Raw genomic sequence first — 12,358 nt, forward strand, 5'->3', positions numbered from 1 at the left:
GATAGGAGAGTTGAAAATTTCATATTCCTTGTTGTCTGTGAATTTTTGTGTCTTTTAAAAAAGAAAGAAACATATTTATAGGGAAATTAAAACAACTTTCGTTGCACGTCATCAATGACACCATGCGTGGTCTTATGGAGTTTGCTGGTGGTCGTATTATGATGTGCAACCAAAGTTATTTTAATTTTCCTATAGATCCCATTTTATTGGCTTAAATAATATTTGTTATACTTTACTTTTGCTTCAGAGAATGTAATTTGAAAACGTTAATAGATATATTTTGTATATTTTATATTAACAATAAGTCTTTTATTAGTTGTTTACTGTATCATATTTGAAATTTGAAAATGACACTCTAAATAAAATGACATATATCATATGACAACTTTTGGCATTTTCGAATATGGTTTATTTGAAAGAGCAACATGCGATTCATAACGACAATTTGATTCGAAATACCAAATTGTGGTACCAAATAATTCGTAAAAAAAATGCTTTTTCCAAATATGCTAATGGGAGCGTTCAGAGACGGTCAGCGGGTGAGTGGCTGAGTAAGCGGTTTCCCTAAACTGTCTCTTTTTACACGCAAAAACAGTCAGCCGCTGAGTAAAATACTCAGCGGGCAGTCAGCCGCTCTGTTCCCTGAACGCGCACAATGAGCCACCCTCGTTCCGTTTGAAAAAAAAATGAGATATGATTAAAAACGATTTGGGCATCTTTTAACTGGCCAGGACAAGACTTGAAAAACAATAGATTATTCAACAAATCAATATATTTTGATTAGAAATTAGTGTTTTCAACACAGCCATGAAATTCTAAATTGAAATTTAAAATACGATTTTTTAAGCGAAAATGTCCAAAGGTGACATATGAGTGTCATTTTCTATCGAATAAATTGGGTATTGAAATTGTATCCAAATTTCAATATACCGGGTGTTTGCCCCTCTCTGATCACAAGTCAGAAGAGTAGAAAATTAAAACTCAGAGGCAGAAACCGATATCACCGTTTAAATATTGATCTTTGGAGTAGAATGCTTTGCCAGTGAGAAATGCACTGATAGATCTCTTATAAATACATTCTGGTAGATCTTCTGGTAGATCATGTTGTGGGAGTTTAATAGAAAATTGAATACCTAAAAACCTGGTCCATAATCGCACCTTTTCAACCTACGATAGTTCGGCATCAAGAAAGTCATAAGATCCACTAAAAGCCGATGGAATTATCCTGGATGGAATGAATTCCAATTCATCGAATAAGACACTGCTTTACAGCAATGCAATGAAGTAATGGATGGCCATAAATTCTCTAGGACGATGGAAAAATTTACCAGTGCAGAGGCAGATGAACCATTACATAACTGAACAGTCGTCATCGACTACAATAGATTTGAAAATGTTGCAGTGGATCTAACTACATCTAAGTAACCATCAATACGAAGTTGATCAAAGAATGCATCGAGAAGATGAACAAATTAGGCAAACAAAATTAAGTTCTCCTACTCGGTGTGTCTACTAAGTTACAAAGAAGGTGGAAAAAGCAAACGATCTAGCTAGAAAAGTGGCAAACACTCCACTAGCTGTACCAGATCTATCCTGCTTCCCAAGTCGAAACCAACTTAAAACAGAACTCAGGAATCTAGAAGACTCCATTCGTAACCTGGAATGGGAATCCTCCAAATGTCTACGACACTCGAAGATATTTCCCAGGACGACCGAGAAAAATCAAAGATATTTCTTGATTTAAATAAGAACAATCTTCGAATTGTCACGGGGATTTTGATAGCACACTGTCTCCTCAATGAATTCCTCAATTGATTGAAGCTAAGAAACAACGGCGAATGCACATTTTGTGGGGAAAATGGGGAAACACCAGAACAACTCATCACTGAGTGCGCCGAGACGACAACTATTCGTGCCATAAACTTTGGTACGACTGATACCGGAGATGGAGAGCTAACCTCTGTAAAACCGCATCAGATACTGGCTTTTGTCGAAGTTTTGAGACTGTATGGGGAGTTCAGTTGTATTAAGGCAGAACTGTGTCAGAAAATATGTCAAATAGGAAATAGTGTTGACATATTGGGTTCTACCTTTGTACTAGAGAGTTATAACTCAAGAGAGGGGGATACAGTAGATCTATAAAGTTGCGGTGATTAACTTTCCATACAATCTACAACTACATCTACTGGACTCTTATTTTTACAAGGAGGTACGCAGTGTGTATAACTGGCTTAAATTTTTAGCAAAATATTCGCTATAAAATATTAAAAATAGTACATCAAATTATACAAAAAGATTCGATAAAGAGAACGATTTTTTACTTTTTACTTGCCCAGCGATTATTTCCGAATTAACGACATACTCCGTTTTACATACAATCGTATTTTTATGAATTTATGCTGCTGTTTTATTTATGGAACCGTTTTTAAATATGTAATTTACGATGGAACTAAATGGAAATATATCTAGCAAACAGGTACTTTCATTGTCACGTCGGATCGTAGTCTGTTTAGAAATTTTGAGTGTTAGTTGTCAATGTGAAAATTTCCGTTTGTCAGTCATTTCGTTTTAAATCCATTCAAATCATTTTCAAAATTCTGCGTGTGTGTGATCGTGGTGTTTGTTGGATCATTTAAATTTCCTGTAATTTTCGGGTAAGTTTTTATCAATCTTTAATTCGCTTATAGTTTAAAAATGCCCGAAACTCGGGTTTCAGTAATAATTAGTCTATTACCGTTTTTTAAATTTTGATTTATGAGTCACTATGACGTTAAATTAGAAAAAAAAATAGTTTAAGGAAAATATTATTATTGAATATCTAAACAAATTGATATTAAAATTGAAATGATCACCTTAGAACTACTTTTTTGCACCACACAAATTTTTATATTTATATTCTTCAAACTGTAAAATCAATTTCTGGGTACATTTAACACATACATACACGTACATTTACTATAGATTTGACAAACTTGTGCTTTGAGAAAAAATGGGTTTTGAGAAAAGATTTACGACGAAAAAATATCTATATGTTTTTTCAACATATGCCCTAAAATGCTCTACGAAGAAGTTACAACTGTCGAAAGGTTAAATAAAAATAATATATTTTGTTTATTTTTAAACCGTTTTTCTGGAAATTTGGTACTCCTACACACATTTTAAATCCAAAGCGAATGGCGATAATTGTAAGATTCCATTATAACCCTGAAAGGGTACTTTCCATTAGAGTTGAGAGTACTACTAGTGGTACTTCTTTTATCCTTATAAATAGATACAGTAAACGTTAGGTCGGTCAAGTTTGCCCCCCGTACTGGACGAAATTCAAAAATAGATATACCACTATTTTGCACAATTTTGCACACCGTAAATGATATTTTGCACACTTACCTAAGAGAAATTAGAGCCGTTTTTAAACGGGGGGCAAACTTCACCGTTCCCCTCCATCTGTTACGAAATTGATTTATTTCTATGTACATCGATTCGGCTAATTTTGCACAATTTTGCACACCTATTTTTAAATTTTGCACACCTTCCTGACGAAAGTTATAAAGGGTTAAAAATTTGAAATTTTCCCCCCATCTGTGACTAAATTGAATTTTGTTTTTATCAAACGAATCAGATAATTTTGCACAATTTTGCACAATTGTTTTTGAATTTTGCACACCTGTTTTTGAATTTTGCACACCATCCTGATTAAAGTTATGAGGGTTTGAAAATTTGCAATTTCCCCCCCATCAGCTACGAAATTGAATTTTGTTTATATCAAACGAATCGGTTAATTTTGCACAATTTTGCACAGCTATTTTCGAATTTTGCTCACTCTCCTGACAAAAGTTATAAAAGTTTGAATATTTGAATTTTGTCCCATTGTGTGTGAATTGTCCCATTTAAAAAAACCATAAGTATGAGTCATCTTTGAAAATCATAGATCTCAGCGACGTGGAAAACTGTACGGAACCCAGACTTCACCTTTTCGATAAGTTATAGGATAACCGACATGAGGGTTGTCGAAAAATGCAGAAGTTTCAAATTTGCCAGGTATTTCAGGAAGTAAGAGGGCTAGGACAAATCTGTGTGTAGAATCTTTAGTTTCATAAATGTTCTATGCAAGCTATAAATTATCGAAAAGGTGAAATCTAAGTTCCGTGCAGTTTTTCACATCGCTGAGATCTATCATTTTCGAAATATGACTCATACTTATGTTTTTCTTAAATGGGACATTTCACACACAATGGGACAAATTTCAAATATTCAAACTCTTATAACTTTTGTCAGAAGAGTGTGCAAAATTCGAAAATAGGTGTGCAAAATGTGCACAATTAGCCGATTCGTTTGATATATACAAAATTCAATTTCGTGACAGATGGGGGGGAAATTGCAAATTTTCAAACCTTCATAACTTTAATCAGGATGGTGTGCAAAATTCAAAAATAGGTGTGCAAAATTGTGCAAAATTAGCCGATTCATTTGATATAAACAAAATTCAATTTAGTCACAGATGGGGGGAAAATTTCAAATTTTCAACCCCTTATAACTTTCGTCGAGAGGGTGTGCAAAATTTAAAAATAGGTGTGCCAAATTGTGCAAAATTAACCGAATCGACATAGAAATAAACCAATTTCGTAACAAATGGGGGGGAGGAACGTTCAAGTTTGCCCCCCGTTTAAAAAACGGCTATGGTTTCTCTTAGGTAAGTGTGCAAAATATCATTTATGGTGTGCAAAATAGTGGTATATTTATTTTTGAATTTTCTCTAATACAACTTGGCAAACTTGACCGACCTTAAAGCGTTTGCGATTAAAGGTTCCGATACCTCGATTTTAGTATTAGCGAAATCAGAAGATTAATTTATTTAAAATTTCTTTACATTTTATCATTTCACTAATATTAAAATTGATGCATCGCAATTTTTATCATAGTTTCATGTTTTCGGAACCTAAATGCCCCAGGAAAATTAATTTAAGAATATATCGATACAAGGTTCAAGAACTTAAAATTTCCAGGGTTATTTCCAATTAAACGATTAGAGTAATCAGAATCTTTTTTATATGTAAAACATGAAATAGACTCATTTGTTCTTTTTGAGAAACCTGCTCTACATGGTTACCTATATGGGGTCTTTAGATTTGTTGTATTTTTGTAGAGTTATTGGTTTTAAAGGCAAAGTTTAAATTAATTTTTTAAGCAAATTGGCAATTGTTGCTAGCTTGATTCTAGACCCATATGTCACTGTGGTGTGTGTCATAAACCATGTTTATTGCTATTTATATAACTCTTTTTATCTAACATTTTGTTTTTTAAATAGATTTGCTTACCGATTGTTTATTGCAATTTGTTTAATGATGTTTAATTCTTTCAAAAATTTCGTTTAGTTTAAAGGAACTGTAAATAGAGTAGGTATTACTACTATTACGCACACTATCTGTATAATATTTCGCTTTTTAAAACGAATGGAAAGGGTTGAAATACACTATATTTTTAGCCGACCATACCAATAGGTATGGTAGGCTATTAAGATCGGCAAAAAAAGTTTTTTTAATTTCACTCAAGATGAGTTATTTGGGTCATAAATGACCTAAATACAAAATATTTTCATGGTGTCTGTCTGTCTGTCCGTCTGTAATAGGATAAGTCAATAACCGTTATACCGATTTTAACCAAATTTGGCACAAAAATACTGTGGTACCCGAGAATCTGGCCATTAGTTTTTGGTGGGGGTGGGGAGTTGGTAAGGGGGTATGGGAGGGGGTTAAACATTTTAAAAAATCGTAACTCCAAAATTACAGTAGCTAGCGAAACGCGGTTTTCAATTTAAGATTAGGAATAATATTTGCAACAAAATTTGTAATAACACCAAAATCAGTCAAAGTCGCAGTTTTTAAGATAAAAAAAATGGAAAAATTCCTTTACTTTGAAACTAACAGAACTGCCTACCAACTTTTTATTAACATATTTTAGTATGGGCGGCTATACATGCCTCCCCGTGCCAATTTTTTTATCATATATGGAAATTTTCAAGAAAAAATACGCAACGTCTTGGAAGAAAAATTAGATAACTTGGTATAATTAGAAAGTTTTTACTCCATGACATTCTTCTATTTATTACTATATATTACTTCTATTTATAGATGGCTACTTTCAAACAGATTTATTTTGTACTATTGTTAAATATTCTCACAAACAATTTATTTTAAGTCATTTATTAACAAAATATCAAGATACAATTCTTAATCGGCACTAAATAGCCTACACAATTTTGCTAACAAGAAAAAAAAAGTCAGTGGTACACATGTTTTTTAGAAAAAAATATTCTAGTGATGTGATAACTCATAGGCACGTCCCTAGTGAATCTGTCGACACTTTTTTTGCATCAAAGTATGTATCACTTATTTTAACTTTTAATCTCAAAATTTCATTCGAATTGCTTAAAGCACTTCGAATCAAATAATCTTAATAAAAATGAAGAGTTTAACCCCCTGTAGCTACGAAACAAAGCAGAATCGTACCTATGTTGATAAAACAAATAAATCTTATTTGTACGTAAGAAATCTCTCAGACGTAAGTTGGAAAATTAAGACACATTATTCTTGTAAAAATGACACGTTTTTGAACAGTCCCTAGGGTTGAGCGCTTGCACACACACCGGCAAAATCGGTGTCGGCCTGTCATGTCGGCGTCAGGTTTTCCATTTTTTGGTTGTATTCCAGTTGCCAGCCTAATGAAAAGTTGCGCGCCACTCATTGCATGGGGCTCCTAGGCTGGCTGGGCCCCTAGGTCCGGGCCTTGCAGGCCTAGGCGGAAATCCGGCGCTGCTTATACCTTATAAAAAATAAACGTAAGTAGGTATGACACGTTATATACAACAATTTTGAAGGTTTCTTTAAAGACACTGAGAATATCATAAAATATCAAGCGGGTTTTAATAAAGGAATAGTTATTTACTTAACTATTTCGTGCTAGGTACAACATTTTTCCTATAAGCGCCAAAATTAAACTGGCATATATACATACATATGTTACAATGTTTCTGTATTACTCGCTTTATCCAAGAAAGTGCTCTCCCGAGTATAACTTACATACCGCCGAATCGCAGCAGACCCGACTAATTCCGAATGGATAATCTGTGTGCAACATACAAATATGCCACCGGCACCGATTTTGCTGGAGTGTGTGAAAGCGCTCTTAAGGGAATATAATATAAAGGCCTCCACAGACTTTAATTATAATGGTCGTGCTAAGTTTTTTTAGGACGATGATCCTCGTTAAGATTCATTTTGTTCATTGCGGTTTCTTTGCATTACAATAGAAGTAAACTTTAATCCTCTGCATTGCCGTTCCATGTTTTGGGAGCGAGTAACTCATATAGGATTAAATCATATTAATCTTTCTCTTTCTAAAATATATAAACAAGACTAAGATTAAACCGATTAGAACCAACGATAAGCTATGCAACTGGAATTAGGCCAAATCATAGAAGAATAATTATAATAATTATTGTTATTGGAATTTGGCTATAGTAAAAATAATATATGGTTCAATTTGAATTGTTCAACAAAATTGAACTTTGAAATATGGAGGATTTCTACTTTTTTCATCTTGTTGTACAGGGTGAGTTAACGATAAAGTCCATCATCTCATTTGTTTCGAGATTTATAAAAAAATGTTAAATAGAATAGTTTTAGAGAATGTTTTAACGTGCAGAATTTGTCACTTTAGACGCTTAGAGAATGTTTTAAGGTGCACAAATGAGCACAATCTGAATAGAATGACATATGGCAACTTGTCACATTTTCGAATATGGTTTATTTGAAATTGCAACATGCGATTCATAACGACAATTTGACTCGAAATACCAAGTGTGTGATACCAAATTATTCGTAAAAAATGCTTTTTCCAAATATGCTAACGAGGCACCCTCATTCCATATGAAAAAATAAAAAGAATAATAGACGATCAAATCAATTTTTCCAAGGCTCCTTGAATCCAATTCCATCCTCCTTGCTCCCAATTAAAAATAAGTGTTTTTAATACAGCCATGACAGTCTAGATTGAAATTTAAAATACTTTAAAATAAAATTTTGTTTTAAGTGAAAATGTCAAAAGTTGAGATGATATGTCATTCTATTCAGTTATTTTCTCATTTTCTACCGAATTAAGTAAAAAAATACCGAGGGTGTCATTTAAAAATCAAAAATAGTAATTTCCGGTCAAACAGGAAGGGACCGAAAAGAATTGAATACGTCAATTAATCCTAATTTATGTCATATACTAACACAACCAAATCTCGTTTTTTTTATCTGAAAAAATAAAAAAGTTATAGAGGCCATTTTAGAGACGCACCCGGTATATTAAATTGTCCACAAGAATTTCTAAAAAATATCAATAAACTTGATTTGTATTGGGCAGGCTGCTGGCGAGAGTTTAAAATCTTCTGCAATTTTGCAATGCTCAAATGAATTTGCAAATATATTCTTAAATACCTTTCTATTATAATGACTTTTCGTCGGTACCATTTAAATCTCCAATAAACTCTCTTATTTTATTCTTTTATCTTCTATTTTTCTAAACACATGATCGCTTCACCGATTCATCCTTGATGCGGCACTGTGCTTTATTCTTATCGACAATGTGGCATAACAGTTGCGTCATTTGAACTTTTAACAAATAAATAACTTATACTGATGGCAAGCTTAACACTATGGTGACATAATTTTTTAATGATAAATTTAATATCTTTGACAGTAATAATTTTAATCGCTAATATTTAGGTTTATAGATATAAACTAAAAACAGAAACTATTTTGATTTAAGTCGTATTAATATGACATGAATAATATTGTGATCGAATTTTTTTTCAAATGCTTACCTACAGTATGTCCCCGGATTGTCTTTACAACTGACACTTTGAGAAAAATGCATTTTTCATAAAACATTTTGCTTGTTCTAAAATGGTTAATCCCATTTATACTTTTCCAAATTTCCATACCGTTTTAGAGAAAATTAAGAAACACCATGAAAATACCGTTGAATTTTTTCTTTTAGCCCGTTTATCAATCAAATATTTACCTACTACTACTCATATAGTTAGTTCAATGTTTTGAATAAATTCATAGTTTTTTATGAAAAGACAAATTTTGTTGTAAAAATATTGGCTTGAGTGATGCCAAACTATAAATACTTCTTCCATATGTGAAGGTCACATTATTTCAATACATTTTTTCTCTATAATTACCCAATTTATGTTTAGATTTTCTTTAAAAATCAGGCCTGCTATAGTGGTAAGTTAGTTAACTAATTTTTTATATAACACTTTCATTTTAATTTGATGAGAGACCGTATAGGGGCAATTGTTTAACCAAACAATTCTATAGGTAGGCTATGAAAAATAGATTTTGGTATTTACTGCAAATAAGCCCCCAGTATGTAAAAATATGAATTTTATGATGCTATCTCCATAAGTTATTCATACTTTGCATCACTTTTTGTCTAATTTTGACAACTAAATTTACTTTTCTATAAAAACTATTAACATATTCAATTAATTTTACTGAATATATGATCGGTAGCAGGGCCGGCGGAAGGCAAATAAATATTGAGACCGGGCGCGTACCCTATCTGGCGCCCCCCCCCCCAGTTATTATAATTCTCTTTTTCTTTCAATACTATCCTTTAACTACAACTAACCATATTTATGCTACTTTAACAATAAATTTTCACTTAAAGATACTTCAAAATTCTACTCTTCTTTCAATCTTAGTCTGCGGTTTTTGTTTTTTGTATACCGGGTGCGTCTCGAAATTTACCCACCCCTATAACTTTTTTATTTGTTTACATAAAAACGAGATTTGATATGTTAGTATATGACATAAATTATTAGGATTGACTATTCAATTGTTTTTGGCCACTTCCTGTTTCACCGGAAATGACTAAAATTTCTGATTTTGAAATCATCTCGGTATATTTCTACTTTATCTTTATTTGATAGAAAATTACACTCTGAGTAGAATGACATATCATATATCAACTTTTGACATTTTCGTTCAAAAAGCTTTATATTTTAAATTCAAATCTAGAGTGCCATGGCTCTATTAAAAACACTAATTTTTAAACAAGGAACATGGAAAAATACATTTAATCGTCTAATGTTTTTCATGTCTTGTGGCCGGTCCATAAGATGCCAAAATCGTACTTTTAATCGAAAATATCAAAAGATGACATATGTCATAAAGTAGAAATATACCGTGGATGCCATCGAGGGTGCCATTTAAAAATCAAAAATTGTAGGTAGTAATTTCCGGTGAAACAGGAAGTGACCAAAAACAATTGAATACGTCAATTAATCCTAATTTATGTCGTATACTAACATACCAAATTTCGTTTTTTTTTCTGAAAAAATAAACAAGTTATAGGGGTGAGCTACTTTTGAGACGCACCCGGTATATAGAGTTATGAGAAATAGAATTCCAACTTCGGCAGTCCCGTTCTGGTATAAGTGATCTTTGAAAATATTAGTATTTAGTTTCAAGCAGTTGCATTATTTTTATATTAGAATTTAAGAAAATTTTCTTTTCTTTTTCACAATCAATTATTTCGTGCAGAATCAGTTTATGATCAGATACAGTTTTGTATCTGATCATAAACTTCAAAATGAGGTTCAGCGAGTGTTTGAGATGCATTCCTTTGTCTTTCTCTAATGAGAAAATTCTACGATTCTGCTACCATTTTCCGTGTATTATTACAGATTCAACTGGGAAAATCAAAATCATCAAAAGATTGATATATATTTTCCCACTACTGTTAATAAATTAATTTAACTAATGAGGCAAACTTATAAGCTTTTTTTTTGGATAATAAGGATATCGAGCTTGCAAATGAATATTTACCTCATATAATTTTAAGGTACATCAGCCATTAATAACAAATAAAATGGTAGTAGAAAAGAGCGATTTTGAGCTAAAACTCTCAATTTTGCTGGCTCTTGGCCCAAAACAGTTTGTTTAAAGAAAATTTATAAAACACGAATTATAGAAAGGAAGGTTATTTATAAAGAAAGTTGATAGCTTTTAAATTATAAGTAAAATACCACGAACAAATCAGATTTATATTTTTTATTTTATTTTGTTTAAGATTTCTCCACGAAAATGAATTCGCAAATCCCAGTTTCGAATAGAGCACCCAAAAAACATATAGAATGGAAGAAATTAAAACTATCACAAAAACTTTCGTGCAAAGGATTTTTTCAGTAAACTATAATAGGATACGTCTAGGATATAGTATAGTGTTTATAATGTTTAGTCAGCTATTCTTCCCTATGTGGTGTGGTAATTGGTAATATTTTACTGTGGAAATTGATAGTACCGATTAATTATTGTTCTGGTCATTCGTTACTCTTTTTTTAGAGTACTGTTTTTAAATATTTCAGTTGTCGTTGTGGCGCCCCTTGTATACGGCGCCCCGGGCGGCCGCCTTCCGCCTGCCCTGATCGGTAGGTAAATATATAACTAACCAACCAACTATCATCAGTTGTTTTTGCTTCTACCATGAGAATCGGCTGCTATTGGTTAAAAATTACAAAATCTTATTTTTCATCTAGATGGCTGAAAATCGGTGTACTGATATAAAATTAAAAAAGAAACAACTTTTTCACATAAAGTTTTTGGAAATTCTGCCAGTAAACCCATTTTTTAGCCGTTAGAAATTAAATGTCAAATTTGACAGATACCCGGAAGCCACAGGTAAGATTTAATTTTTAATCTAAATCAAAGCACTATCAAATAACTACTAACTATCGCCGCAGTAAAAATTTTATCTAAGTCAATGAATAAAAAAAGTTCTATATGATGCGGACTTTATCTATGTGACAGTGATTGTATGTTGATTATTTTCGATATATTCGGACTTGAATTCTTCATTATTACTAAAAAAATACTATTTTTCAGACTTTATATTCAGAGTTGTCTTCTAAACATCCAGTTCGTTTCAGAATAACAAATTGAGAAAACACTCGAGAAAATAGGTTTTTCTTTCGCAAGTTCGTTTTCGTTTAGGAAATTACTAAAGTTGGACTGTTTTAATCAGATTTAATTTCGTATTAAAGACTAAATTTATTGCGATTTGTTGTATTGCCAATAAATGGGAGAGTTGCTTCAGGGCTGAAAAATTAGTTTAAAAATGGATTCAGTTATTCCAATAACAAACAAGAATTTCATTTTTTAAACTGAATATTTTTGTGATTTATTTAAGATTTACATTTTCATTATTTTATTACGTGTAAATGAAATTGCCTATTTCTTAATCGTTTCTAATAACCTATACAAGGTGGTGTTGATGACACACTGTTCCGTAAACCTCGATGTTC

General features: G+C 32.1%; 1 protein-coding gene across 2 annotated transcripts in view; it reads left to right on the forward strand.

Annotated features, from left to right (window-relative positions):
• The first annotated feature begins 2,521 nt into the window (after positions 1 to 2,521).
• The window catches only part of LOC115888956 (RNA-binding protein Nova-1), a 208,641-nt gene continuing 198,804 nt past the window's right edge, over positions 2,522 to 12,358 (forward strand). Inside the window, exon 1 of one of the 2 annotated variants that reach the window (XM_030908844.1) lies at positions 2,522 to 2,654. The gene's annotated coding sequence lies outside the window, so the exon portion shown is untranslated. The remainder of the gene's footprint in view (positions 2,655 to 12,358) is intronic. The other variant, XM_030908845.1, reaches the window with a different exon arrangement.

This window comes from Sitophilus oryzae, unplaced genomic scaffold (genome assembly GCF_002938485.1).
Source record: "Sitophilus oryzae breed Bouriz unplaced genomic scaffold, Soryzae_2.0 scaffold_810_pilon_pilon, whole genome shotgun sequence".
Classification (NCBI taxonomy): Eukaryota; Metazoa; Arthropoda; class Insecta; order Coleoptera; family Curculionidae; genus Sitophilus; species Sitophilus oryzae.